Consider the following 25,804-nt stretch of genomic DNA (forward strand, 5'->3'; position numbering starts at 1 on the left):
CCAACATCTAAGTCTAAGTCTAGGTTTTGATTAACAATTGTTTGAGTTTCTACTTTGGGCCAGACACTAAGCTGGATGTAAGGAGTTAAACGAAAATAAAAATGGTTCATGACTCAAAATGATTCCTACAGTCTGTGTAGGAGAGGAGTTACCTATGTGGATATGTATGTGTGTGTGTCTGCCTGTATACATATACCCACACATATGGTGTGTCATTAACACTCACCTAAGTCTACATGAGGTTATAAAAACAGGGGCCAATTATTGCCATCTCATGCTCAGCAATGGATAAAGGTTTTCTACTGACTGCCATTCTTTAAGAGACTCCTCATCCATCACTCTGGCTACAATAAAAATTGGCAAGTTCTTCAATTTTGTGACTTATGATGACAAGAACAGGTTAATTCAAGAAAGAATGTACCTATCCAATTCAATGAGAGTTGTGCATGGTTTACTGTACAGTTAACTGGAGAAAAGCTGTCAAATTAGATCCCTTGATCAGAGTGGTCAAGAGAACAGTTCCACTCCCTGCCAGTTTTGATCATTATTCACCATATATTGTGGAAATGTACCTAGTCTGCAATGACTGGAGCAGTTTGGGGCATGGTTTTCATCCTCGATTTTGCAGAGGAAATTTAAATTCTTAGATGCAAAATCCTTCCTAAGGCAAGGTTTGACAAAGGTTGGGGTTGGTAAAAACTGGCACGATTGTATTTTCAGTTTCATGGTTTATAGAAGTACTTGGAATGGAACAGCTCTGCATCAAAGATACTTTCCCAAGATAAGGGAACTAGCCTTGACTGAACTGTCCAACATTTTATAACCTTTTGCTAATGGAGAAAAGTACCTAGGTTTTGGAAAGAACTCTTTAACGAAAAGCACTTGAATTAAGTGTTAGGCAATTTTAATTTTCAGCCACATTAAATTCACACTTCCAAGATTCATCATCAGCAGGTGCCTTTCTGGCCCCTCCATTTTTTTTCCTCTCCCAATCAATTCGAATGGGCTGCCAATTTCTTATTATCAGGGCCCTGATTAGTCGTTGCTGAAAATTCTCAGGCTGTGAAATTGCTTAAAGTTAAATTTTAGTGGAGTCTCTTTATCAATGTTATTGCTCAGGAAAGCAGACACCATTTATACACTTCCAATTAATCCTATTTAACACAGCCTCTCAGAGTATGCAATTCCAGGAATTTGCTGTTGAATCACTGCACACATCCAATGGGGTCTGCAAATATACTGATGCACAAGAGTTAACCCTGCAAGAGGTCACAGTGGCCAACTCGCCATACTGGCTGCATGGACTGCTCTTGCTGAAGTGGCCCTTCTCAGCAGGTCTTTCTTCATCTTCCTTTAAAATACTGTATCTTTGCATCTTTTCAGCTCCAGCGTGGAGAAAGACCCACAGATCCTATCACCACGCCACCACCCTTGTCCATCAGCATCTCTCTTCGGGATTCCTGCGCCAGTCGCCTAACAGATCTATTTATACCCTGACTCCCTATAGTCTATTCTCCACACAGCAGTAAGGGAGATCCATTCAAGGCTGCCACCGCTCTACTCAAAACTGTGCTCTGGCTTCCCATCTCACTCTGAGTAAAGTCTAATATCTACCATGACCTCCGGCTGCCAACCTCCTCCTCTGTCACGCTGCTCGAGTCCCCATGGTCTCCTCACTATTCCTTGGTCATGCCAAACAGTCTTTTGCACAGCTGATATCTGGCTGTTCCCTCTGCTTGGACATCCTTTTCCAGGCAAATCCTGACTCACATCCTCCCCTCACTCCTCCCCTCAGGTCTCTGCTCAACCACTTGCTGAGAGGACCATCCTGACCAGCATATTCACTGGCTCCACTGTTACAATCACTATACTGGTATTCCTGATTGTATACACAGGGCCTTCTAATTTGTCTTCCCTGTATCTCTTACAGTGACAAAGCTACAATCTGACCTTGTCTCTCTCCTGCTCAAATTTTTCCCCAATGCCTATATAATACAGTGAAACCTCCTTAGCATGTCATATTAAGCCTTTTGTGATCTAGCACCTACCTACTGGCTGAGCCTCATCTCCTACCCATAAGCTAAATTACTTGCAGACCATGTATGCCACAGTGTCTTCGCACTTGGTCTCTCTGTCTGGAGGTTTGTTCACCTGGAAGCAACTTATCTCAATGGTCTCAGTCCAGATGTTACCTCCTCAAGGAAGCCATCTCTGATTGCCCTGGGATAACCCGAAGACCTCCCCTGCACCACCTCCATGCTCCAACTCCAGTTCGCATGTGTCTTCAAGCAAGTACACGACTATACTTTATTGTAATTATTTGTTTTTAGGTCAGTCTCCCAGTGAACAGAAAATACCTTAATGAAAGGAACCATGTCTTACTGGTATTCATATTCCTAACACTTGGCCTATAGTAAGTGCTCATAAAATGCCTGAGTTAATTAACAGACAACTGAGTTAATTTAAGAATGTTAACAGAACACTTTGGAAAAGGACCAGAGCAACTAGTCCTCTGAATTTGGGAGCGTGAAAAACAAATTGCAAATTTAATACATTTTTATAGCTAAATCTACAATTCAAATTACTGGGTTTTAAAAGAGGGACCAAAAAATACCAGTCAATTACATCTATACAAATTTTAAAATATTTTTCTCCAGGTAATTTATTCATTCTACGGTGCTGAATCAACACTCTCATCCCCTTTTCATCCCTCAATACTCCTGGAAATATGTGAAGACTAGTAAGGACTTATCATAACATCATGTCAAATAATTTACTCAAAGAAAAGATACTGTCGAGATACACGTGAAGAATTTTAAAACACTACAGAGATTCACAAAAGAAGATTTGAATAAATGGGAACATATACGCTGTTTGGGGACAGGCTGGTTCGATTTTGTAAAAAATTCTCACTAGATTAATCTAGAAACTTACTTTAACCCTCCCCCTACCACATGGGTTTTTAAAAAAGAACTAGACAATTTCCAAAGTTCATGTAGAAAAAATAAGCATGTAAGTAGATACAGGAAAATGCTGGAAAAAAAAGCAGTAAGACTAGCCATCCAAAATATTAAAACATATGAAACTAAAGAAATTAACACAGTGCAGAGCTAGCCAACAAATTGACAGTCAAGAAAACACAGAAAACTCTCCAAAAATAACTCTAATTGCACAGGGGATTTAATAGATAGTGCTACCCTTTCATGCCAACTTTACCCTGGTCCAAGTAAGCATCGTCATACAGAAGGCAAGGGAAATGTTTAGAAATGGAGTTCCCATCATGGCTCAGCAGTTAACAAACTGCTATACTACATTATCACATTTGATAGTACAACTTACATGACAGGTAAAGTGAAGTGAAAAAAGACTCCATGAAGGAGTTCCCTTCGTGGCTTAGCGGTTAGCGAAACTGACTGGTATCCATGAGGATCCAGGTTTGATCCCTGGCCTCACTCAGTGGGTTAAAGACCCAGCGTTGCCATGAGCTATAGTGTAGGTCGCAGATGTGGCTCGGATCTGGCATTGCTGTGACTGTGGCTGTGGCTGGCAGCTGCAGCTTTGATTTGACCCCTAGCCTGGGAACTTCCATATGCGCTGGGTGCAGCCCTAAAAAAATAAAGTTTGAAGAGAACTGGATACTTATTGGGGAAAAGTAAAATTGGATTTCTATTTCATTACTATAGCAAAATACGTGTGAACCAAAGACATATACAAAAATATAAGACCATAAAAATCCAAAAAGAAATTGTTGAAGAATCCATTTTATGATCCCAGAGTGGGTTAGGGTCTTTTGATCGTCACATGAAATCCAGAAAATACAAAGAAAACATATGACAACTTTAACTACATAAAAATAAAGCTCTTCTGCCCAAAATATCAAAAGATAAATGGCAGAATAGCAGAAATTATCTCAGGGAAAGTCATATAGGAGATATTAATTTAATATAGAAAGAGCTCCTAAATATGAAGGCTGAAACTCAAATTTTAAAAGCTAGTTTGCCAAGGTCATGAACAGATTATTTACAGAAGAGGGAAGTACAAAGTAAGCACAAGAAAAGATGCTCAAATTAAACTATGAGATGCTACTTTTTTTCTAGCAGACTAGCAATGATTAAAGTCACTATCAAGTTGGCAAGAGCTATCAAAATTTTAAATTCACATTCTCTGTGACCCAGGCATTCCACTTTAAGACATCTTTCCTATAAGCTTTCCTGTAAGTGGCACATAACCACTCCTCCCTAACCACTCTGCCTGCATCTATACCAACCTCATGTCCTTGGTTATTCTCTCCAGAAAATTGCAAGCTACAGCGTAGCAGTAACTTGTCTAGACCATACACCACCTGTGGGGCAACCATCCTTAAACCCTCTAGGATAGAAACAGAGTCAAGGGAAGGTAATTATATTTGTGCTTTTCTCTTCTGCATCACTTTTTCCTTTTCCTGCAAGAAAGTCACTTACTATGTCTAGCAGTTCCTCCTCATATTGACCCCTGGGGCCACGGGGTCCTTCAATTCCCCTGTTCATACATCTCTTCAATTCAGACTTATAATCTAAACGAATTTTTAAATTACAATAAACATCTCAGAGACTGAGAATAATATCTGTGAGGTCCTCCAAAAAGCTTCAACATTGAATCATTAACCACAGATATGAAGAAAGCATGATCACAATTACGACAGGAATGTTCTGTGAAGCAGGTAAATATGTACATACACAAGAGAGTTTCTCCAAACTTCTAACATCAAAGAGACAATGATAACAATGAGTTGACAACTGTTAGGCGGTGTAACCATCTTATAGCCACTGTGCTAAGCGCTTTCCACATACTATCTCATGTAACTCAGCTGCTCTATTACACGGGGAATGTTAGCTACCCCCATTTTTATAACTGAGGATAACGATGTACAAAGAGACTAAATAACCTACCTAAGGTCCAAAGGTAACCGGCAGAGCCAGGATGGGAACCAGACTCTTTCACTCCCAAGCCCAAGCTCTCCACCACCAGGAGATATTTTCCTTTAAATCCTCATTCTTGTAGAGGCAAGGTAAGAAGTATTAACGGAAAGCTTGCTTGCCGTAGAACAGAACACCGATACTGAATTCACGATCACACAGAACACAGAGTGGGCATTTTTGGAAATGCATCAATATTGCTCTTCGTTTCAAGTCACATCTTCATTAACGGATTCACACAGATGTTCTAATTAGGCAGAACCTATTTTTATAAATGTTGCTCATTGACACACATATGTCTCACCGGCTTAATCCTCCCTCCCAAATTGAAGTCCTTGCTAAATTTCCTGTGTATGCACTTTGGTTCATTCCCATCCCCTTCTTCTGATGAGATAAGCTCACTGGTGACACCATTTCTCCCTAAGCTCAGGCTCTTTACCCCCCCAGAAGAACATCCCCAATAGCTCCCTTCAGACTGAGGTGAGAGGCAGATCTATTCCTATCCCATATTGCTTTTCTAAACTCTGACAGCTTTACCCTGGAGAAACATACGCATGAGCTTTGATGTCCACAGTACTTTTCCTCTAAGTCAAATCGAGAACTAAATGCCCTAACTTTTGGCCATAGCACTCCAATGGTTTCCGTAGCTGCACTTATCTCCGAAAAGTAAAAACCCTTGAGATTATGATTTATTTATGATAGACTAGTTGGAAAGTAAATATAAAAAACACTAAGCTGAAAACAATGAAGAAATGACTCAAACATAACACCTAAGTTAGATAAATCAAAAGAAAGCCCAAATGTGAGGATAACAGCAAAAACATTCATTTTTTTCCTCCATGGTGCTGATCATCTGCCATGCTTTGTATCTGCTAAAATGTCTGCTTCCTCCCGCCTCCTAAGAGAATCTGAACTCCATGAAGGCAAGACACTGACTCTTGTGTTCACTACTTCTCCAGAGCTTAGAACTGAGCCAGCAGCACAACGAAGGCTCAATAGTACTCAAGCAAGCGAGTGAATGAAGCTTCTATTCTATCTTATCATCTCTTGCTGCATAATCAAAATTTACTTTCATACTCTGGCTCATTTATCCAGAGATTTTCCTCCAAACTCCTCAGTCTTTTTAGGTTATTTTCAAGGTAGAGAGTCATCTGATCAGATCTAATTCTGAGAGGCACAAAACTTAACTATTTACCACTAAAATGTGTTCCTTGGTTCTTTAAAAAAAATGAAAGAAAGAAAGAAAGGAAGGAAGAAAGGAAGAAAGAGGCACAGCAGAAATCATACTTTGGGGATGAACTAAATCTATTGCAGATAAAATTTTCTAAACCACTTTTTCACCTCTATGAAACCAGTTTATGCATACCTACAACTCACTGGTCTATAAGACAATTGTACTCTCTGTAAATAGCACAAAGCTAATTGCCAAAGGGAAAAAACCATCACCACTCCCCTACCCCCCCACCCCCACCCCGGGTGTGGTTCTTTACACCTGGGACAGTGTATTAAACAAGAGCTTCAGTGACCTCCAACTTCAACTTTCTCTAGGTCTAAACAGATTGATTTAGGTTAGATTTCCCAGCTTCACTTCCTTGTGATGACTTTGAATGTCAAACTATACCCTCAAGAGCAAAGGGATGGGTGAGAAACGAATGTCTTATGCCAAGCAACTGCTTTCCTTCCCTGCTGAATACAGACTTTTGATTTAATTAAACCCAAGGAGAGATTCCAAACAAATTTCCTACTGGCTTTTTCTAGACCCTGTTAATTACCTCCCAACTTACCGAAATAATCGACTGCCATTGAGATCTTCTGATACAATTCCCATCTCTCCCACCCAAAGTCTTCTCATCTTCGCCTGCATTTTCCAGTCCCCTCCCTCTACTCCCACCCCACCCCAGCCCCTCAACCTCCCCACCAAAGCCACTGCTGACCCACCATCAGATCTCTAGGTTCTTAGTCAGGCCAGTCCCTCTGCCCTTTCTACCTCCACCCTATCTGCAAGTCTACAGCCTCCTAGAATCTCTGTAACTAACTGCCTTGTTACCAAGTCATTTGCAGATAAGTCATATTCTCACTAGTTTGTGGCTTTTTGGAGGATAGGAATTATGCTGCTTTTTGGGGTTTTTGTTTTTTTTTTTTAATCTTTCATTCCTGGGGACCTAACACAATGCTTTGCTTATAGAAGACACTTCATAAATTCTTATTGTTTACTTCATGGAAACTCATTTGGAGGCAGAGAAATTTTCTGGAGTTTGGCATAGCATTTCTAATGGATTGCATCAGGATGGCTGCCAATCTCTTTATCCTTCTCAGTACAATTCATATAGTCACATTGTTTTGAAAAATTAAGTTTTCTACACAGAGCAGTTTCCAATACCAGCGTCATAGGTTTTCTATGGTGATTCCCAATCCGTTTGTTCAAAAATCTGCTATTCAGCACTCAGATGGGCCTTGAGATATAGAGACAGGAATATGGTCCCTGCTCTCAAGGAACAAAATGTCTATTTGGGAGCAAGAACCAAGACAAGTAATTCTAATAGTTTATAAAGTCTTACAGATCTTCGTACTGAAGGATATAAGAGGACAGACAGGATCTACTTAGCTCAGCTTTGGAAACAGGGATCAATAAAGGTTATAGGTGTCAAAAAGCTTCCATGGGAGATGCTATCTACACTTGTCTTGCAAGTTAGTCTAAAGAGAAGAAAGACATGCCAGACAGAAGAAACAACATGTGCAAAGGCACTGAAGCAGGTGAGAGCTCCTTTTTTCTGAGCAATGCAAAGGTTTTGGTACTTCTGGAACATTTTAGGGGAGCTGCAGAATAAGCAGCAGAGCATGGAAGCAACAGCTGGTATACAAAGTCAAGGGATTTGGTCTTTAACCTGCAATTAGTTCCATGGTCACTGTGCTATCAAGACCATGGATTTAAGATTCCAAGGATCAGGCTAATTTTGCCAAGCAGTGGAAAAGTCACCTCATGAATCACAACAATAGCACAAAGTTTAGCCAATGAATCTCTTTTGCTCAGCCAGGTAGCAAAACCACAAGCTAACAATATTGTCTGGGAAAACTGGAAGATAGATGTTGCAATGACAGCAGAAGTGACTTTTTATGAGAAGAACTTCTCAGTGGAATAATCACAAGCAAGAAATGTCCCAGCAAACTGTTTCTCAACTGGATTCTTTGAGAAATCATGTGAAACAGTAAGCAGATCCCTGAAATATCAAGAGGCCATAAAACTCCATGAAGCATCACCAGACTGAACTCCCAGAGAGCAATGGCTTCAGCCAGCTGTTTCACCACTGGATCCCTACTGCTTGGCATTAGGGTGGATACACTAGGTGCTCAATGAGTATTAGGTGAATGACTGGGTAAAGGAATTCATCCATAAACATCACCCTCTCTACAAAAGGAAAATTGACAGCTGAAGCATGGGGTGGGGGGGATTAAGCATAGTGTTTTTTTTTTTTAATTCTCAAAATGTTCATAAGAAAAGAAGTTTCAATATTAAAAAAAAATGCATTTCCACACCAGCATGAACAAATTACCATAAACAGTTGCTTGATGTGACTCACTCTGACTGGTACAGCCACGTAATCTGCATGAAATAAACCCAGAAATAATGGACATCATGAGTTAGATGCCACAAAGCAGTTTTGTGAGCAAAGAATGACACAGTGCGTGTCAGCTGCGTATTGTGGAAGAGGCCCCACACTGGGAGTGGAGCAGGGGTTTGAGGAAATCCATGTACATTGCACTCAATCATCTTGCCCATGTGCTAACCAGATCTCATCCCTGGGGAGTGACCTAACTTCCCTGGACCTTAGCTTTCTTAGCTATGAAATTAGAGGGTAGGTAAGATGCTTCTCAAGGTCCCTTGTGATGACAAGAAGAAATATTTCAAGATGTCCCAGGGGCGGCAGACGGTCGCCCTATATACACAGGCCCTGTTCAAGAAAGATCACCATTATCATTTGTTTCTGAGTAACTCTGATGCGCACATCGCTGTCATAGTGCTGTCATCGGGGTCAAGGGAAGGCACAGCCCCACCCCCTCCAGGAATAGCTAATCTGGATCAATTGCCTTAGAAATTACCCATCCAGTAAGAAACAGATGTAGAGCAAGAGTTCATGATTTTTAGTGGTTGGGGGAGCCCTCAGACGATCTGACCCCTAAGACCCACGTAGCAGATATGAGCTTGGGACTCAGAGCCAGTGACTGGCTGGGGCTAGACAGGAACCTGGGGTCCTAAAGATATCCTGCTGTGACTGGCCATGGTCTTGGAGGATCTCCAGACACTCATTCCCTCTCTGACACTCCCAGGAGGTCCCCAGTGGGAGACCAACAGGAAACATGTAAGCAAGTGAATTCCTGCTGTATTACAATATGTCTGTTTCCTATAAGAATGGCTGCAAGCCAAAAGGTCACTCAGCAGATGCCTAATTAAGGGTCAAAGATTTCTATTAGAGAACAGGCTCACAAAACCTGTCGTTATGTGTTTTTCACAATTTCTTGGCTCTTCAGACTTAAGAAGCAACAGCCTGACTAAAGAATTAAATGGTAAGTATAGGAAGGAATTTTCCCCTTTCATCTTACATTATTTTGGGGCTGTGATTTGGTTCTCCTCCAAAATTCTTTCAACTCCCTCTACCACCCAAGAGATATAACTTGCAACATAAACATTTATGACAGTCTGGCTAGATTATTATGCTACTAAGGACATGATTATTTTTTTCTGTGAAGCTGATCTAGTGACTATAGTCCAAAGTGAATTCAGTAGGGAGGTGCAGATCAAAAATGCAGTCTTCAACACAGCTCATGAAGCATTTTGCTTATTTTATACAATCTGTCTGAGCTACCAATTGAATAGCAAGTTCCTTTCAAAGTAGATCACCATAGCTGGCGTTGGAAGTGGTTTTGAATCTCTGTTAAAGAATGGTTCTCCCTCTGAGAAGCTTTATGTAGGAGTTGTACATTCTTTTTACTCTGTAAAAAAGGCTCATGGAGAGATGGTAAAGGGAATATATCACATTAATTTTATCAGAAAAAGCCACAGAAAAATTCAGCCAACATCCTTAATGATAGGGTTCATTCAATTTCCAAAGAAAGGCTAGATCACATCATCAAGTGATTTTACTTTATATCATCCATAAATTCCCCCTCTTCACAGGAAGACCTTTTAAATAGTGAACACGTCAAGATTTGAGGGCAGTCCAACCTAGACAAATCTAGAATGTCATTAATTAAAATGCAAAGCTGATTCTATTTCTGGCCTTGGTAATCAACTATGGAAAATAGTTTCAATGACAAGAATGCCAGCAGACACATGAGGTTATACTTATATTAACAGGAACAATTTCTTCTCTCAGTAACATGATTACAAGTTGGGCCCTGGAGTTTGGTTGCTAACAGAGAAGCTGTTAACCAACTCTTCATTAATCGTCAAACGATGGTCATTGAGTTTATACGTGAACATGCCTGCATGTTCGTGTACATAAAGCAGAAATGAGAAAGAGAAAGCAGAAAGGAAGAAGATAAAAAGTGGAGAAGACTGATTCACAGTATAGGCTGCAGGTTTCAGATTAGACCACCACCAAAAGAAACAGTAAAAGCACTGTTTTAATAATAGCTGTAATTAAGAAATGTGAAAAATGGGTAACGGCATCTACACCCACCTAAGTGTTTCTAGACCCATTTCAAACAAGTACAATTCGCTAGGGTTGCAAGTAAAATTGGTCGCAAGGCACAGCAGCGAAACACACACACACAAACATTGCAGTGACTTCACCATACCAAAAGCCTGAGTTACTGGCCCCACTCAGCACAGCTTTTACAGTATTTCCTGCAGTAGTTGTACATGCTGCCTTCAGAGACGCTGCAAAGGAATTAACCTGACACTATGCTGTGAGACAAGAAAATGCTAAAGAATACACTCTCCCAATTCAAAGAAATTCCCAAAGGCATTATCTGGAGAAGGGGGTGTGTAAGGGAAATGGGGATATCCTCACCCCAAAAAAAGTAAGCTCGAGGATGCAAAGCAGTATCTCAGGAATTGTTCTCCTAGTCTGTAAATGAGCATGCTCTAACTATTGAAAATATGTACATTTAACAGCCACAAGTAAACAATATATTCATAAATATGCTTGCATATATATAATTCTGACTGCGTAAGTGAATATTCCGTTCAGCAAAACAAAGGAAGTTTATTGAATTCTCTGTCAAAGCTAAAGCTGCTACTAATTAAAACAAACTATTTTCTAAATGCATCTGAAATGGTCTGCAATGTGAAATGCATGACACCCAAGCTGATTTTAACTCCTTCCACCTTGATGAATAGCTCAAGTTGAGTTACCAAGCACCTGATAAAAATCCTTGCAATAGGAGGAAAAAAATTAAGTAAGAAGACAGCAGCAGAGATGAAAGTAAACACTTAAACAGTAGAATCAATGGAAGCAGAGGAGTCAGCCAAATGATTATATTGCTCCCAGCCATAACTGAGTGTAGCGAAGTATGGACATTAGAATAAGCAAATCCATACAGTGATGAGAGTACTTCAAACACTACTGATTCACAGGTTATAGTGTCCAAGGATCCCAATTTTTTGTTGTTGTTACTGCTCTTAACCTATTTGTTGGTGTCACTCTGAAATGGGCTATCATATCATACCAACATCTGTTCTATCATAAAATTTCTGTTCTTTAAGGTATGTGTTCAGGTATTTAAAGAACCCTCCACCAAAAACAACCAACCAAATGTTGCTACTTTAGACCCAGGGAACAGGATAAAAGCATATGCTTTGATGTCATCACCACTATTTTAAGAAAAATCCAGAGAGACAGTGGAAACAAAAGTGGTGAGAATGAGCAAGACGGTTAAGGAACTTCCTATTCCAAACTCCCAGTCAACAGGGAGAAAGACCAGAAATTCTACCCCATATTTTTTCCTCATTTATTACCCCAAAGTTTTAGTGTAGTATCTTACAAATATGAGGCTGAACAATGTATGAGGGGTACGCTCCTAGAGTTAAACAGACCACAATTGGAAAACCAGACACAATCAAATAAGGTAACCCACCTCCAGTCCAAGAGCAGAAAATAACTAAGCAGAATTAGGACTGTGAATCCCATTCTTTGCAATGCTGTGTAGACCAAAATAACCCAACACACCTGCTACCAAAAAAAAAAAAAAAAAAAAAAGAAGAAGAAGAAAGAAAAGAAAGGAAAAGAAAAAACACCTCCCTGTGAAAAGAGACTCCCCTTTAACCACAGGTTTCCTCAGGTGAGACCTATACCCGAATGTTTTTAGTTTCCTTTGGGCTTCAAGAGGCAGCCAGTAATGGACTTGAAGTTGCGGTGCTGTCTGCAGTAAGTCTCGGGAGACCAGGTGAAAAATTAGAACACTAGTCTGAGAGTAAATGCCCTGAAACAGTCTGCCTGATGTCACTGCAACATGCATGTTTTCCTGTGAAACCTGCTTATTTTCTCCTAAGAAGTCTCACCATTCCAACAGCCTCAAAGCATCTGATCTCCCCGGAGGAGGACAGAAACTATGTTGTCAACTCAGATATGTTCCTCTCATCACTGCCCCGCCACCCTCGGAAGAGGATGGAAGACAGGGTTTGCAGAACAGGCACCCTGAGGTTCCCAGGAGAAAGAAGCAATGAGGTCATGCAGTCTCATCCGGCCGCCAGCGCAGGGTTCCCCTCGCTGCCACCAGTGTTACTGCCTAAGTTGCAAAGCCCATGAGAAAGACAGAGGGCCGTTCTGGACCCACAGGCAGATGCTGAAGGTGCTGCTGCCCACAGCCTCCTCCGACATAACTCACGCGTGCTCGTGCTTCTCCGCGGAAGATGATGGAAGAGTTCGCTAGGTGGGCCGATCGGCCCGGCCCCTCCGGATTCTCAGAGAGTGCACCTCAGCACGCCGAGCATTCATCTTGCCCAAATTTGTCAGTCACCCTCCACGGATTCCCCGCACATTGCTGCAGTTTACCGCCTCGCACACATTTCCCTGGCTGCCGCTTCAAGGACAAAGAGAGAGCGCTTAGGTTTCCATCACAGCCGAAGAGCCCAGGTTTACGGAAAATAAAATAAAAATAAAAAGACAAACGGGTGAAACAAATGATCCACGGCGATTTCGTTAGATGGATCACCCCCGGACGTGGATCCAGGAAAACGCAGGAGAAACGCAGAGAGAAGGTCACTAAGCTCAGCCGGGAAGAGAGCGAGCTAGCGTTCACTTCACTGCAGCAGAGCTGCTCACGGAATGCAAGCACTTACCATAAAAATAGAAAGAGTCAACAGAAGGAGCAGGGAGCCTTCCTCGGTGTCTTAGGCAGAAAGAAATCCACCTCAGAGCTCCGGGCACGGGATGATGAAGCCAACAAAGTGATGAAAGACGGTAAAACCAACACACACAAGTCCTTCGCAACCTCCCCTCGGGCCCGCATGCAGTTGTTTGTGCTGTGAAAAGCCTGAGAAGTCGGGAACAGGACTCTCCCAGAGAGCGAGCTTTATCGCTAGCAGCCCGGTGGATTTCAGAGCATCACGCCCAGGGCTCTCCTCCCCCTGGGGGCAGGGGCAGCGTGGTGAGGGGAGGCTGGGCGCCTGGCTGGGGTCTGGAAGGTGAGAAGAGAGGTGGAAAGCAACCTCTTGGGAGTGTGAGGAACTGCCGGCGAGAATATCAGTATTCCATATCAGTTATTGCCAGCGACCAATCAGCCCAGCCAAGGAGCCCTGTCAGTGTGACAAGAGAGCAGCAGATGACAGCTGGCTCTCAGAGAGGCGGGACAGCCCCCTGCCTCCCTGAAAGAGTTTGGCAGGATTGGCATCTTACCTGCCTCTGCCCAGGTGCTGACAACCTTTGCATGTTATTAAAAATAAGACTCAAAGCCTCAGAGTTGTACCAGCCACTCAGGAAGTTTCCTACGCAATCCCACAGCCATCTCTGCAAGAACCCAGACTTGAAAACCCCCCTAAATGATGTCTAATGGCATCTCACAGACCAGACAGCCCCGGTGACGTGCACAGAGAGGTCACCATGAGTACAATAAAGACTTTGGCCTTGAGCTTCTTTATGCCCAAGGCACAGGATGATATACCGGCAAGCAGGATCCCTGTATCACAAGGGAGACATTTAGACTCGAAAGGGTTAAATGTCTCTCTGAACACTACCTCTAGTTTCATATTTTCTTACATAATATATGCATAGATGTACTTTTAGAGATTGAGTTTATAAAGATAGTTAACACTTCTTTCTGATGTTTCTTACATCACCCGTAAGACAGAATGTGTGGATTTGGGTAAAAACCCTGGAGTAATAATTCACAGGAACGCTGAAGTTTGAGAACTTCTGAGCTAGACCAATGGAAGAGGCAAAGGAGCGAATCCTTTTACAATGACTACAGGAGAAGTAGAGAGCATTATACTTCCCCTTTCTCCCCATTCTATCTTAATATTGAACCTATAAACTCAGTACATAGGTATTAACTTGGTCTTGGCTTTGATGATGGAATTAAATAGGGGAATAGGTTCCAGAGATAAATACCAGTAGAACTGGACCCTACAATAAGACTTGAGAACTTTTTACCTTGGGGCGATTTCTGCAACATCTAAATAAGATGACCCAAGGCAAAGATTAACCCCTGGCTCTAGCCAAGAGTTAATAGGAAGACACAAATGTCCCTGGGTTTGTTGGTTTTTCAGGTGGCTTACATGACAGAGTTTTTCATTTTAGTTTCTGCTTTTTAGAAGTTGAAGGATCATTTGGACATTTTGGTGTAATCTCTAGCCAGAGGCAAGCTGACTTGGGAAGCCTGCATACTAGGAAGTAAAAGCAAGGGCTGAGTTCCAAGGAAGCAGATAACTCAGGACCCAAATGAGTAACAGCAGGAGGCTGTAAAAATGCTCCACGTTGAAGATGAACATAATAAAATGAAATTTTTAAAAGGAAGAAAGGATGGCTTTTGTCAGGGTCATCATTATGTATAGTAAGTAAGGAAGACCTGGGAGATTGAGTCTCAAATTCTGCTGTGTTATTCACTTCAGTTCATCACCAATCAGCAAACATTTAACCACAACCAACCATGTGTTGACAGTACAGAAATAAAAGCGACAGGCCCTGCCTTCAAGAAGTTTGCCTCATGGACAAAATTAAATCTCCATTTCAAAATTTCAGCACTGTGATTCTTGCCAAGACAGAAAATGTTCTACTATTTTAATGTCCCTCAGATAAAACCAAACAATGAAGCTGGATTTTGGACTCAAAGTTCTAAATTAGCCTGATGAGGTGATTTTCAAACGAAACCCATTTGAGAAATATAAATGCACATTTTAAAAAATTAATTAAATTAAGGTTGTTTAACTGAATCTTCACTTTTATCAGCATCAACAGTTTCTGACGCCGCAAAAACATGGGCCACATAACAAAGAATATATTTAATAAGAGAATATTATTTAAAGCTCCCAGAGTAATTGAGATTAATACTGTTTATGGAACAGGTTCAATACCTTGAATATACAGGGTGACAGTGAAGCATGAAAATGATAAAACAACAGAATTACAAATTCACTTAGTTGATTAAATAATTGCACATCTGTATAACAGGTCAATGAAAGCAAGTATTTCAGTCACTCACTCAAAAGCAATTAATTTTTAAAGTTTGGCCACTTCATTTTTTTTTCCTTTTCAAAAGATAGAAATACCTCCCATTTCAGGTAGCAACAATTTCTTAAAATCACAAAATATTTACCTGAGTCAATTAAACTTTGGACAATTATGGGGACTGTATCTTGCTCTCTGGAGTAACACCAGTACTTATATGCATGATAGATCCTCAAATATTTGTTAGACGGCCATTTTCAATGGTCAAATCCGGCTAAAATTCTACAACAATATTATTTAATGCCTTTTTTTAAGACTACAAGGTAATTGGAATTGTGTACCTTTACCTGACACTTATTTTAGAAAGAAGAAAAGATAGCTGTTTCAGGAAATTTGCTTCCAATTAGCTTGCTGACAGAGCTGTATAAAGTCTGAAAGCCAAGGATTCTCAAAGCTCAGTCTTTCAGCATTGAAACTGGATTCTACTTTCCATAAGCAGCTTGAAGAGAAAGAGTAAAACCATACCTCTTTTCTAGATCAGCAAGAAAGTAAACAGCCATGTAATTCCATTTTTGCCATCAGACACTTATCAGGAGGTATGAGAATCATGGAGGTTTTTTTTATTATTATTATTGAGGTATAGTTGATTTACGGTATTAGTTTCAGTTGTATAACAGTGATTCACAACTTTTGCAGGTCATACCCCATTTAAAGTTATAAAATGTTATTGGCTATATTCCCTGTGCTGTACAATATACCCTTCAAGCTTATTTTACACACAGGGGTTTGTATCTCTTAGTCTCCTACCCCTGTCTTGATCTTCTCCCCATCCCCTCTCCTCACTGGTAACTACGGGTTTGTTCTCTATATCTGTGAGTCTGCTTCTGTTTTGTTATATTTATTCATTCATTTTATTTTTTTAGGTTCTACATAGAAGTGATAACACACAGCACTTGTTTTTGTCTGGCTTATTTCACTAAGCAAAAATGTCTAGACTAGGAAGTTCCCACGGTGGCTCAGCAGGTTACGAACCTGACTAGTATCCACAAGGATGCAGGTTTGATCCCTGGCCTCGTTCCGTGGGTTAAGGATCTGGTGTTGCTGCATGCAGTGCAGGTGACAGATGTGGCTCAGATCCCGTGTTGCTGTGGCTGTGGCACAGGCCAACAGCTGCAGCTCTGAATTGACCGCTAGCCTGGGAACTCCCATATGCCATAGGTGCAGCCATAAAAAGGAAAAACCAAACAAACAAAAACAAAACACCAAGACCATCTACAGTTTCAAAGCAATTCCTATCAAAATACCAATGACGTTTTTCACAGAATTAGAATGTTTTCTAAAATTTGTATGGAAACAAAGACCTTCAATAGCCAAAGCCACCTTGATAAAGAAGAACATAGCTGGAGGTATCAAGCTCCCTGCCTTTAGACTATACTACAAAACTAGTCATCAAAACAGAATAGCACTGGCACCAACAGATACACAGAGCAATGGAACAGAAGACATTTTAAACGACATTCTGTCAATCAATGGTTTCGAAAACTTAGTCTGTCTCTTTCACCTAACATCTATCAAGTGGAGTATAAGGAGCTAAGATGTACTGAACCCTCATTTGTAGCAGACTTTATTCAGTGGCTTCACACCTCGTTTAGTCTTTCCAACACTGGTAGGATACGAATATTATCTTCGCTGAAGTAACTAGGGTGCAGGGAGTTGACAGCACTCCCTGCTGGGGCAATGCCAGTATATGAACCACCAGAACAGCTTCAAAATGTTGCTTCTCTTGCATGGAAATATTGACCTGAACGTGGAAGTCTCCCCCACAGACGTTTCTGACTAAATATATGAGCTTATTTGGGGACCCTTCCCACAGTGCTGTATGAACTTGAGTGAAACAGGAATGAAACAATCCAAGCTAAAGCAGAAAACTCATTTTATCTCAGAGATTAAATGTAACCCTTCTTTGCAACAGAAATAATTTCTGATGCTTGTAATTTAAAGAGCAAGTAATTTGTACTTGTTGAATTTTTTTTCTAACCCTGACCCTACATTGCCTTTTCAAGCTAGGATGAGTGGTCCTCAGTTAATAAAAGATCAGAAGAAAAGAGTGTTTTGGAAAGCCATACGATCTGACATAAACATTATAGTCCTTTATCTAATATGGAAATTCTCCTTGAGCATTCAGCAGGAAGCCTGAAATGGAGAAAGCATGGGCTTCTCTGCTCATGCTTCCTACTAGAGGTCACTGGCTCAGACTAATTTCTCCAAAATGCCTAGTAGGTGGGCTTTCAAATATGCAACATCTCCAAATCCATAAAATGTAAATAATTTGCAGGATATAAATATAGTCATAGCATCCAATGCTTCAAAAACTTGTTTGCACTCAGCATTTCTCAGCCAGAAGATTCCTATGGGATGGAAGATCAAATCATATAAAGGAAAGAATCTGTAAGATCATAGACCTATAACTTTGTCTCCTTTTTGTGAGGGTGAAAAAACTAAATTAATGGCTGCCTTGAAGAGTCAGGGAGAACTGGGATGAGCCTAGGGAGGCCAAAATAAACCGTGCGTGTACGTGTGTACAAATGTAACACTGTGTGTGTCCAAAATCCAATCAATGTGCCTTCCCATCCAATCAATTCTTCAGCCCCAGTTACTCACATTTCTTCTCAACACACACTTGGGGTTACAATTAGGGTTATAGCCAATTCAGGGTTCTTTCTCCTTAACTACTGCAATAGTTTCTAACCTTTCCTCCATCCCAATCCCACCTCCCTTGGCCAAGAGCATTTATTTTATAAAACAGAAAATATGGTCACCTCATTCCCTTGCTAGTAAACCTGGGGTGGTCAGGCCAAATACAGCACCTCCTGAGCCTGGCATTCAAGGCCGTCTGCAATCTGACCTCAATCTACCAGCATCATTTCCCACTATTATTTCCTATGTGTTCCATTCTCCAGAAACACATGCTTACTTACTATTCCTCAGAGACAGGACACCCTTATCATGGCGTTCTGGTCTTTTTTCCCTAGAATAACCTTCCTTGCTTCCTTCCCTGGAGAAACGCGAATGTTCATCAGTCAAGGCCTAGTTCACTATCATCATCTTGGTGAGGTCATCCCCAAGTTCCTCAGTGATTTAATTATTTCTTCCTCTGTATTTGCACAGCAATTTTTCTAGTCTTATATCATCAGGCGACTAACAAAGTAACTCTGTGCTAAGTGGTACCTTTCGACCCATTTCACGGGGATCCTTTGGCAGTCTCAGGATCTGGCACACAATAGAAACTCAAACACAGGAGAGAGAGTCCGTCCTTTTTATGTAATTTTTTTTCTTTTCTTTTTTGGTCACCTTATGGCACATGGAGTTCCCGGGCCAGGGATCAGATCGGAGCTGCAGCTTCAGCAACACCAGATCCTCATCCCACTGTGCCAGGCCAAGGGTCAAATCTGCCTCCCAATGCTCCAGAGACACCACCAATCCTGTTGCACCACAGTGGGAATTCCTCATTTTTTAAAGTTTTATTGAAGTATAGTTAATTTACCATGTTTTGTTAATTTCTGCTGTACAACAAAGTGATCCAGTTATACAAATACCATTCTTTTTCAGATTCACTTCCCATATAAGTAATCACAGAATATTAAGTAGAAGCTCCCTGTGCTATATAGCAGGTCCATTCCACATACAATATTATGCTTATGCCAATCCTAAACTCCTAGTCCATCCCTCCCCTCCACTTTTCCATTATGGTAACCGTAAGTTTGTTTTAAATGTCTGAGTGTGTTTCTGCTTTATGAATAAGTTTACTTATATCATTTTTTAAGATTCCACATATGTGATATCGTAAGATAGCTGTCTTTCTGTCTGACTTTACTGTGATAATCTCTACATCCATCCATGTTGATACAAATGGCATTATTTCATTCCTTTTAATGGCTCAGTAATATTCCATTGTATGTATGCACCACACCTTCTCTACCCATTCTTTTGTCAGTGGGGGTGAGTCCATCTTTTATGTCTCTTCTTCAGTCAAAAGCACTTTGAAAAAGTACCTATTTGTTTTCTGGAAGTCTGAAGGACTATAAGCTTATGAGCTATATTTATCTCCTCCCCCAATCAGAAGTTTTTGTGGTTTAAGAATCAAAAGTCCCAGCCCTGTCCCACATCATCTCAGGTAATCTCTTAGCCTAAAGAAGGAGAAAATGTGCCCAGCTTACCTTTGAGAGCTCTTCTGAGCCTCAGTGAGGAGCTGCATGGTAAAGTGCTTGCAAACTATAAAGCATGTGGTAGTAGGTGTAGTTATTGCCACTGCAGTGATCGCTTGAGAATTACTGTTAATATCCCAAAGCTATCACATCATTTAAGACAAGGTATCACTAGAAAGACAGCCTGGGAGGCCAATGACTCAGCACTTAATCATTCTAAGAGTCCTGTTCCAATTCTGCTGGGCTGCAGTTGGGGTGCAGCAGAAGAATCAGACAGCCCTGACTTGGGCCCTAGCTCTGTAATCTGGCCTCTCACAGTCAGTTCTCTCATCTAGGAAATGGGGAGTAACACCACCTACTTCGCTATCTTGTTGAAGGAGACAGGGAATGGGACCGTGTATGTATCTATAAGTAGTACATTTATATCTCTTTCATTTCTAAGTCTCTAATAAGCCTTCCATGATTCGTTGCGAAAAGGTGGCCATTTCTCCCTCACGCTAAGATAACTACATACACCTCAACCATTGCCCTCTTTCTGCTTCTTGAACTTGCAGAGCTCATTCCCACCCCAGGGACTGTGTACATGTTTCCTCTGCCCCATTCTTTTCCTTAGACCCTGGCATGGCTCCTCAGAAAGGCTTCCTTGACTCTGCCAATCATTTTCAGTATATTACTCTCCTCAATCTTCTTACATGTATCTATCTGTAACCACCTTATGTATGTGATCACCAATTTGTCCTCTGCCATCTGATGTACTCTCCTCTCCAGCAAGAACTGTTTTTGTGCTTCTCCTTGTGTTCTCAGAGCCCAACATAGTGTCCAGAACATTATATGCACTCAATATCCATTTCTTGAAGAGTTACAGCCTGACCCATGTTTGTACAACAGTTATCATGCTTCTCTTCATCTATACAAAGTTCTAATTATCCTCGACCCTTGAAGGGGAATGAATTCCTGGAGGTCATGGGATATAGTATTCAGGGCAGTAATGTAATGTTCAAGTTTATATAGGTATTTGATAATGTGTGACACTCATTAACAGATATTAAGATGCCATCCAGGGGCAAGAGGCACCCACAAGTGATATGCAATGCCTGCCTCCATTAGAAATAGGAATTTGAGAATACAAAGTCAAACTTAGGGTCTCCAAAGGGGAAACCATAGTGGGGGGGGGGGGAATGGGAGGATAAATTAGGAGGATGAGACTAACATATACACACTACTATGTATAAAGTAGATAACTAGGGAGTTCCCATTGAGGCTCAAGCAGAAACAAACTGGACTGTCCATGAAGATTCAGGTTTGATCCCTGGACCTGCTTAGTGGGTTAAGGATCTGGCGTTGCTGTGAGGTGTGGTGTAGGCCAGCAGCTATAGTTCTGATTTGACTCCTAGCCTGGGAACTTCCATATGTCACAGGTACAGCCATTAAGAAAAAAAAAAAAAAAGATTAACAAGGACCTACTGTACAGCACAGGAAAATCTACTAAATAGTCTGTAATAACCTATATTTTAAAAAGAATGGATATATATATATATATATATATATATATATATAACTGAATCTCTTTGCTGTACATCCCAATTTAATGTAACATTGGAAGTCGACTATTCTTCAATAAAATTTAAATAAATAAATGAAGACACTCATAAAAAAAAGAAATAGGAATTAGCAAGATTGTCATGCTGATCCTTACCCATATAACTAGAACCTAAGTACTAAGGGGAAAAAATGGTAAATTATGTTCATCCAATAAATCAGGAGGTTTACCGGATCCTCATTTCACATTCCCCTTCCCTGATTTTATGTTAAAATTGCTCTGGTCCAGGCCGATCCCAGGAAGAAACTGACAAGGCCCTTGAGTTCTGGAGCATCAACTAGAACAGTTTTAGAATGTCAGGAGTCCAGGAATCTCTTTGCTCCTGGGGAGCTGTCTTAAAAGGCGAAATACTGATATCCTCCTGGGCCTGACCACATCATTCCTGTTTCTGATTAGCCCAGGCCAAGAGGAGGTCTAATAAATAAATAACCATGGCAATTATGCATAATGTATGAAGGGTACTTTCCAGTGGTCATCTGGAAGGACATAGTTTTCAATTAGCATATTTTCATTTAGCAATAGTATGCCAATCTACCAAATAAGCATATGAATTTGTCATCAGCAGGCAACAGGTAGTTCTTATTTTTTTTTTTCCAAAAGAACAAACGTCCTAGACCCAATGCCAAATACATCTTTTTCCCCAAAACCTTCCTCTTCCCAAAACCTTTCCTTTTTTCTACTTGGAGCATCACGATTTACTCCATGGCCCAAAGAAAATAACATTTATTAAACTCTTACATGGAATATTATCCTGGCCACCTTTCAGAAGACTTAGAATTCTCAGCATCATCCTTGCTTTAACTCCTCTTGTCCGTATCACCTCCTGAACGTTTCTTTCCTCCATCGCCTCCCCTCTGCCACTACCCTAGCCTAGCTACAAATTCTCCCCTGTGCTAATGTGAGCATCTCAGATGCAGTCTCCCTGCCTTGCATCTCACTCTGCCCACTGCATCCTTTGCAGCTGCCTGAGGATTTTTAAGTGAAAACACCATCCTGCCCTCTCCCACTGGCAACTCTTCTCCACTTCATCCCCATGTGCAGGATGAAGAGCACTCCACTTACATGAAAGCCTCCCCACCCTGACTCCTCTACCTCTCTTCTGCCCAATCACTCTCCACTTGCATCCTCCCATTCACTCAGGCCCCAGGACTCAGTTCCAGAACTCACTGAGCTATGTTTAAATGTCAGGGTCCTGGCACAAGCTTCTCCCACTGCTTAGAATTTCTCATCCCAGCCCCCTTCCTCCTGAAGTCTTACCCCTCCAAGACCCAACTCAAGCTTTTCTCTCCTCTTCCAGGCATTTCCTGACACTCGCTCTCTACCCTTGAATAGAACTAATTATCTCCACGTCATGGCACTGATCACAGAGTATTAAACTGTCCTATTATCTGATTCCCTGAGGGAAGTCCTAGCCCTGAGCCCTGAGTTTTATTCATATTTGCATCCCTAGAGACAAGCCTTCCTGGAGACATTCACATAAATGGTTATAGAAAGACTGGATTTCCTTGTATATCTGATGCTCTTACTAGCCTATTCCCTGAGGGATGGAAGAGTATCTTACCTATCTTTCTAGCCTCTCTACTTATTGCAATGTCTGGCATCTATGGCTACTCAGTGTATATTTGTAGAATTGTTGGAGTATGATTGGCAAAAAAAAAATCCCTTCAGTTTTGTTTGTTTTTTTTAATGGCCACATCCATGGCATATGGAAGTTCCCAGGCCAGGGATTGAATCCAAATGCAGCTGCGACATATATTGCTTGTGTGGCCATGCTAGATCCTTTAACCCACTGCACCGAGCTGGGGATCTAACCCGCACCTCTGCAGGGACCAGAGCCACTGCAATCAGATTCTTAAACCAATTAACCACAGCAGGAACTCCTGAGCTGATTTCTAATTAGCTCATTTTTTAACGTTTAAATATAAAAATTCTCCTTTTTAAAATTATAAAACACCACAGGCATTAATTTACTCTTCAAAGATTCAACCTCTGAAACTCGGCTTTTAACGGTAACCCATCTAATTGGGGCACCTTGGGGATAATAAAGCATTGCAAACATACTATTTTTTTTTGGCTACACCTGCGGCAGGCAGAAATATTGAAGCCAAGGACAGAACCTGCACCACAGCCGTGACCCCAGACCGAGTAGTGAGCCAGCCACAGCAGTAATGATGCCAAGTCCTTAACTGCTAGGCCACCAGGAAACTCCTGCAAACATACTTTCTATTTGAATTATTGAACAGAGGAAAGGTTATTGACTCTCTCAGGCAGAAGGGGCTTCTTGAAGAGATTTTACTAGTATTTAAATTTGGAGAGGAAAGAGCCCCTTCTGCCTGAGTTGTGAATTTCACTGCTGAACCCGAGGTTGCTAATGTTCCTTAGAAGCCCAGTGCCCCTCCCAACACACAGGCACCGTGACAAGAAGGGGTGTGGTTTGGTGAAGGAGGACAAGACCTGGGGCTTGTAATGGCCTCTCCACTCCAGCCAGAGGGCTATTCAAGTTCCTCACCCACTCCCCTCATAGTAAATTAGCTCTCATGCTGCAAGAACGGGGGTGACATTCCTCGGTGGATAGCTACAGTCGCCATCAGCACCTAAAGAACTACTCTCCTCTTGGTGTGGCTAAGTGGGGGGCATCCATGCCATAAGGGAGCCCACTGAAGAGACTGCAGACACCTGGCCAAGTCAGCTGGCGGGGGCAGGGGGGGGGGTGTCAGAGGAGCACCTGCAGAGCCCATTCTCCCAGTGCTGCTAATCCACAAGTAGCAAATCAAGAAGGAGTTACAATATCAGTGCTACAGATGTGATTATCTAGTCTGCTTTTTATTCCATTTCCCTCAATTCTCTGCAACCAATTTTGAGTTCTATTATTTGAGCTCAGAGGAGAAAGCCGAATGAGCATTTTAAAGGACCATGACATGCTCACAGTTTGGTAAAATGAAACTAGGCCATGCACTGACCATTTTACAACTTTGCAAGGATGGGTTTTTCCTTTTATGAATTTTTTAGTAGTCCCTTGAACCTCCAGTAAAAATAAGTCAGTGTGGCTGGTGGGAATGCAGAAGGGTACAGCCATCTGGGAAGACAACTGGCTTGTTTCTTACCAACCTAAACACACTCTTATACTTTTACCATCTGATCCAGCAATTATATTCTTGTTTACCCCAAAGAGTTCGAAGCCTATATCCACACCAAAACCTGCACATGGATAGCTATAGCAGCTTTATTCATAATTGCCGAAACTTGGAAGCAGCCAAGATGTCCCCTCAGTGGGTAAATGGATAAATAAACTAGTACATTCTGGAAGTAGAATACTGTTCATCAATGAAAAAGAAATAAGCTCACAAGCCATGACAAGATACAGATGAACCTTAGATACATAAGGCATACCTCATTTTATTGCATTTCACTTTACTGTATTTTGCAGATACTGCATTTTTCTCTTTTACAAATTAAAGATTTCTGGCAACCTTACTGGTCAAATGATTAGTTGTTAGCCATAAATTGAGTTAAGGTATGCACATTTTAGACATGATGCTGTTGCACACTTAATTGACTACTGCCACAATATATGCACTGGCAAACCAAAAAAAATTGTTTGTCTCACTTTGGGATATTTACTTTCAGAAAAGCCTACATACTATATGAGTCCAACAATATGACATTGTGGAAAAGGCAAAACTATGGAGACAATAAAAAGATCAGTAGCTCCCAGGAGTTAAGAGGGAGGGAGGGATGAAGAGACAAAGCACAGAGGACTTTTAGCGCAACAAAAATGTTGTGTGATCCTGTAACGAATACAGGACGTACTTTTGTCCAAAACCGTAGACCGTACACCAGACAGAGTGATCTCTATTGTAAACTCTGGACTTTTGGGTGATAACGGGTTAGTGTAGGTTCATCAGTTCTGACAAATATACAATTGGAGGAAGTTGGGGATAGGAGTGGAGTATATGGTATCTCCACTTTCTGCTCAGTTTTGCTGGGAACATAAAACTGTTCCAAAAAAGAGAGACAGAGACAGAAAAGAAGTCTTTTTAAATACTGAAAAAAAAAGGGGGAATTTCCTGAAGATGAGATAACTAGGTAGACTTTATAAATTTCAGTTGTGTTATTGAGAAAACATGTCTGGAAAACAACTTTAAAAAAGAAAGGATTCCCCATAACCCACACAAAACAAGGTCAAGTTCTAAGAAATTCACTGTCACTGTCAATTTAAAAAAAAATGCAAACCCTAAAAGTTGAGAGTTAGGTTTATATTTGGGGCAAAATTAGGACCTTAAGCCAGGAGACACCATCTTAGGTATCCCTGAGAAAACCGCTCCAAGGTGGTGAGGGAGGAGCTAGGATATACAGGAGTTTTTGCAACAAAGAGAAGATAGTAGGAAGAAAAGATTTATAGAAAACTGGATAACTCAAGGAATTTAGCACATTTCTATG

At 41.2% G+C, this 25,804-nt stretch overlaps 1 protein-coding gene across 3 annotated transcripts in view; it reads right to left on the reverse strand.

The window, feature by feature from the left end:
- The window catches only part of ANO4 (anoctamin 4), a 354,946-nt gene extending 341,340 nt beyond the window's left edge, over positions 1-13,606 (reverse strand). For 2 of the 3 annotated variants that reach the window (XM_047788190.1, XM_047788189.1), the window contains exon 1: positions 13,237-13,605. The gene's annotated coding sequence lies outside the window, so the exon portion shown is untranslated. Of the gene's footprint in view, positions 1-13,236 lie in introns of all 3 variants that reach the window. The other variant, XM_047788188.1, reaches the window with a different exon arrangement.
- Between the last annotated feature and the right edge of the window lie 12,198 nt (positions 13,607-25,804).

The sequence above is a fragment of the Phacochoerus africanus genome, chromosome 7 (genome assembly GCF_016906955.1).
Source record: "Phacochoerus africanus isolate WHEZ1 chromosome 7, ROS_Pafr_v1, whole genome shotgun sequence".
NCBI lineage: Eukaryota > Metazoa > Chordata > Mammalia > Artiodactyla > Suidae > Phacochoerus > Phacochoerus africanus.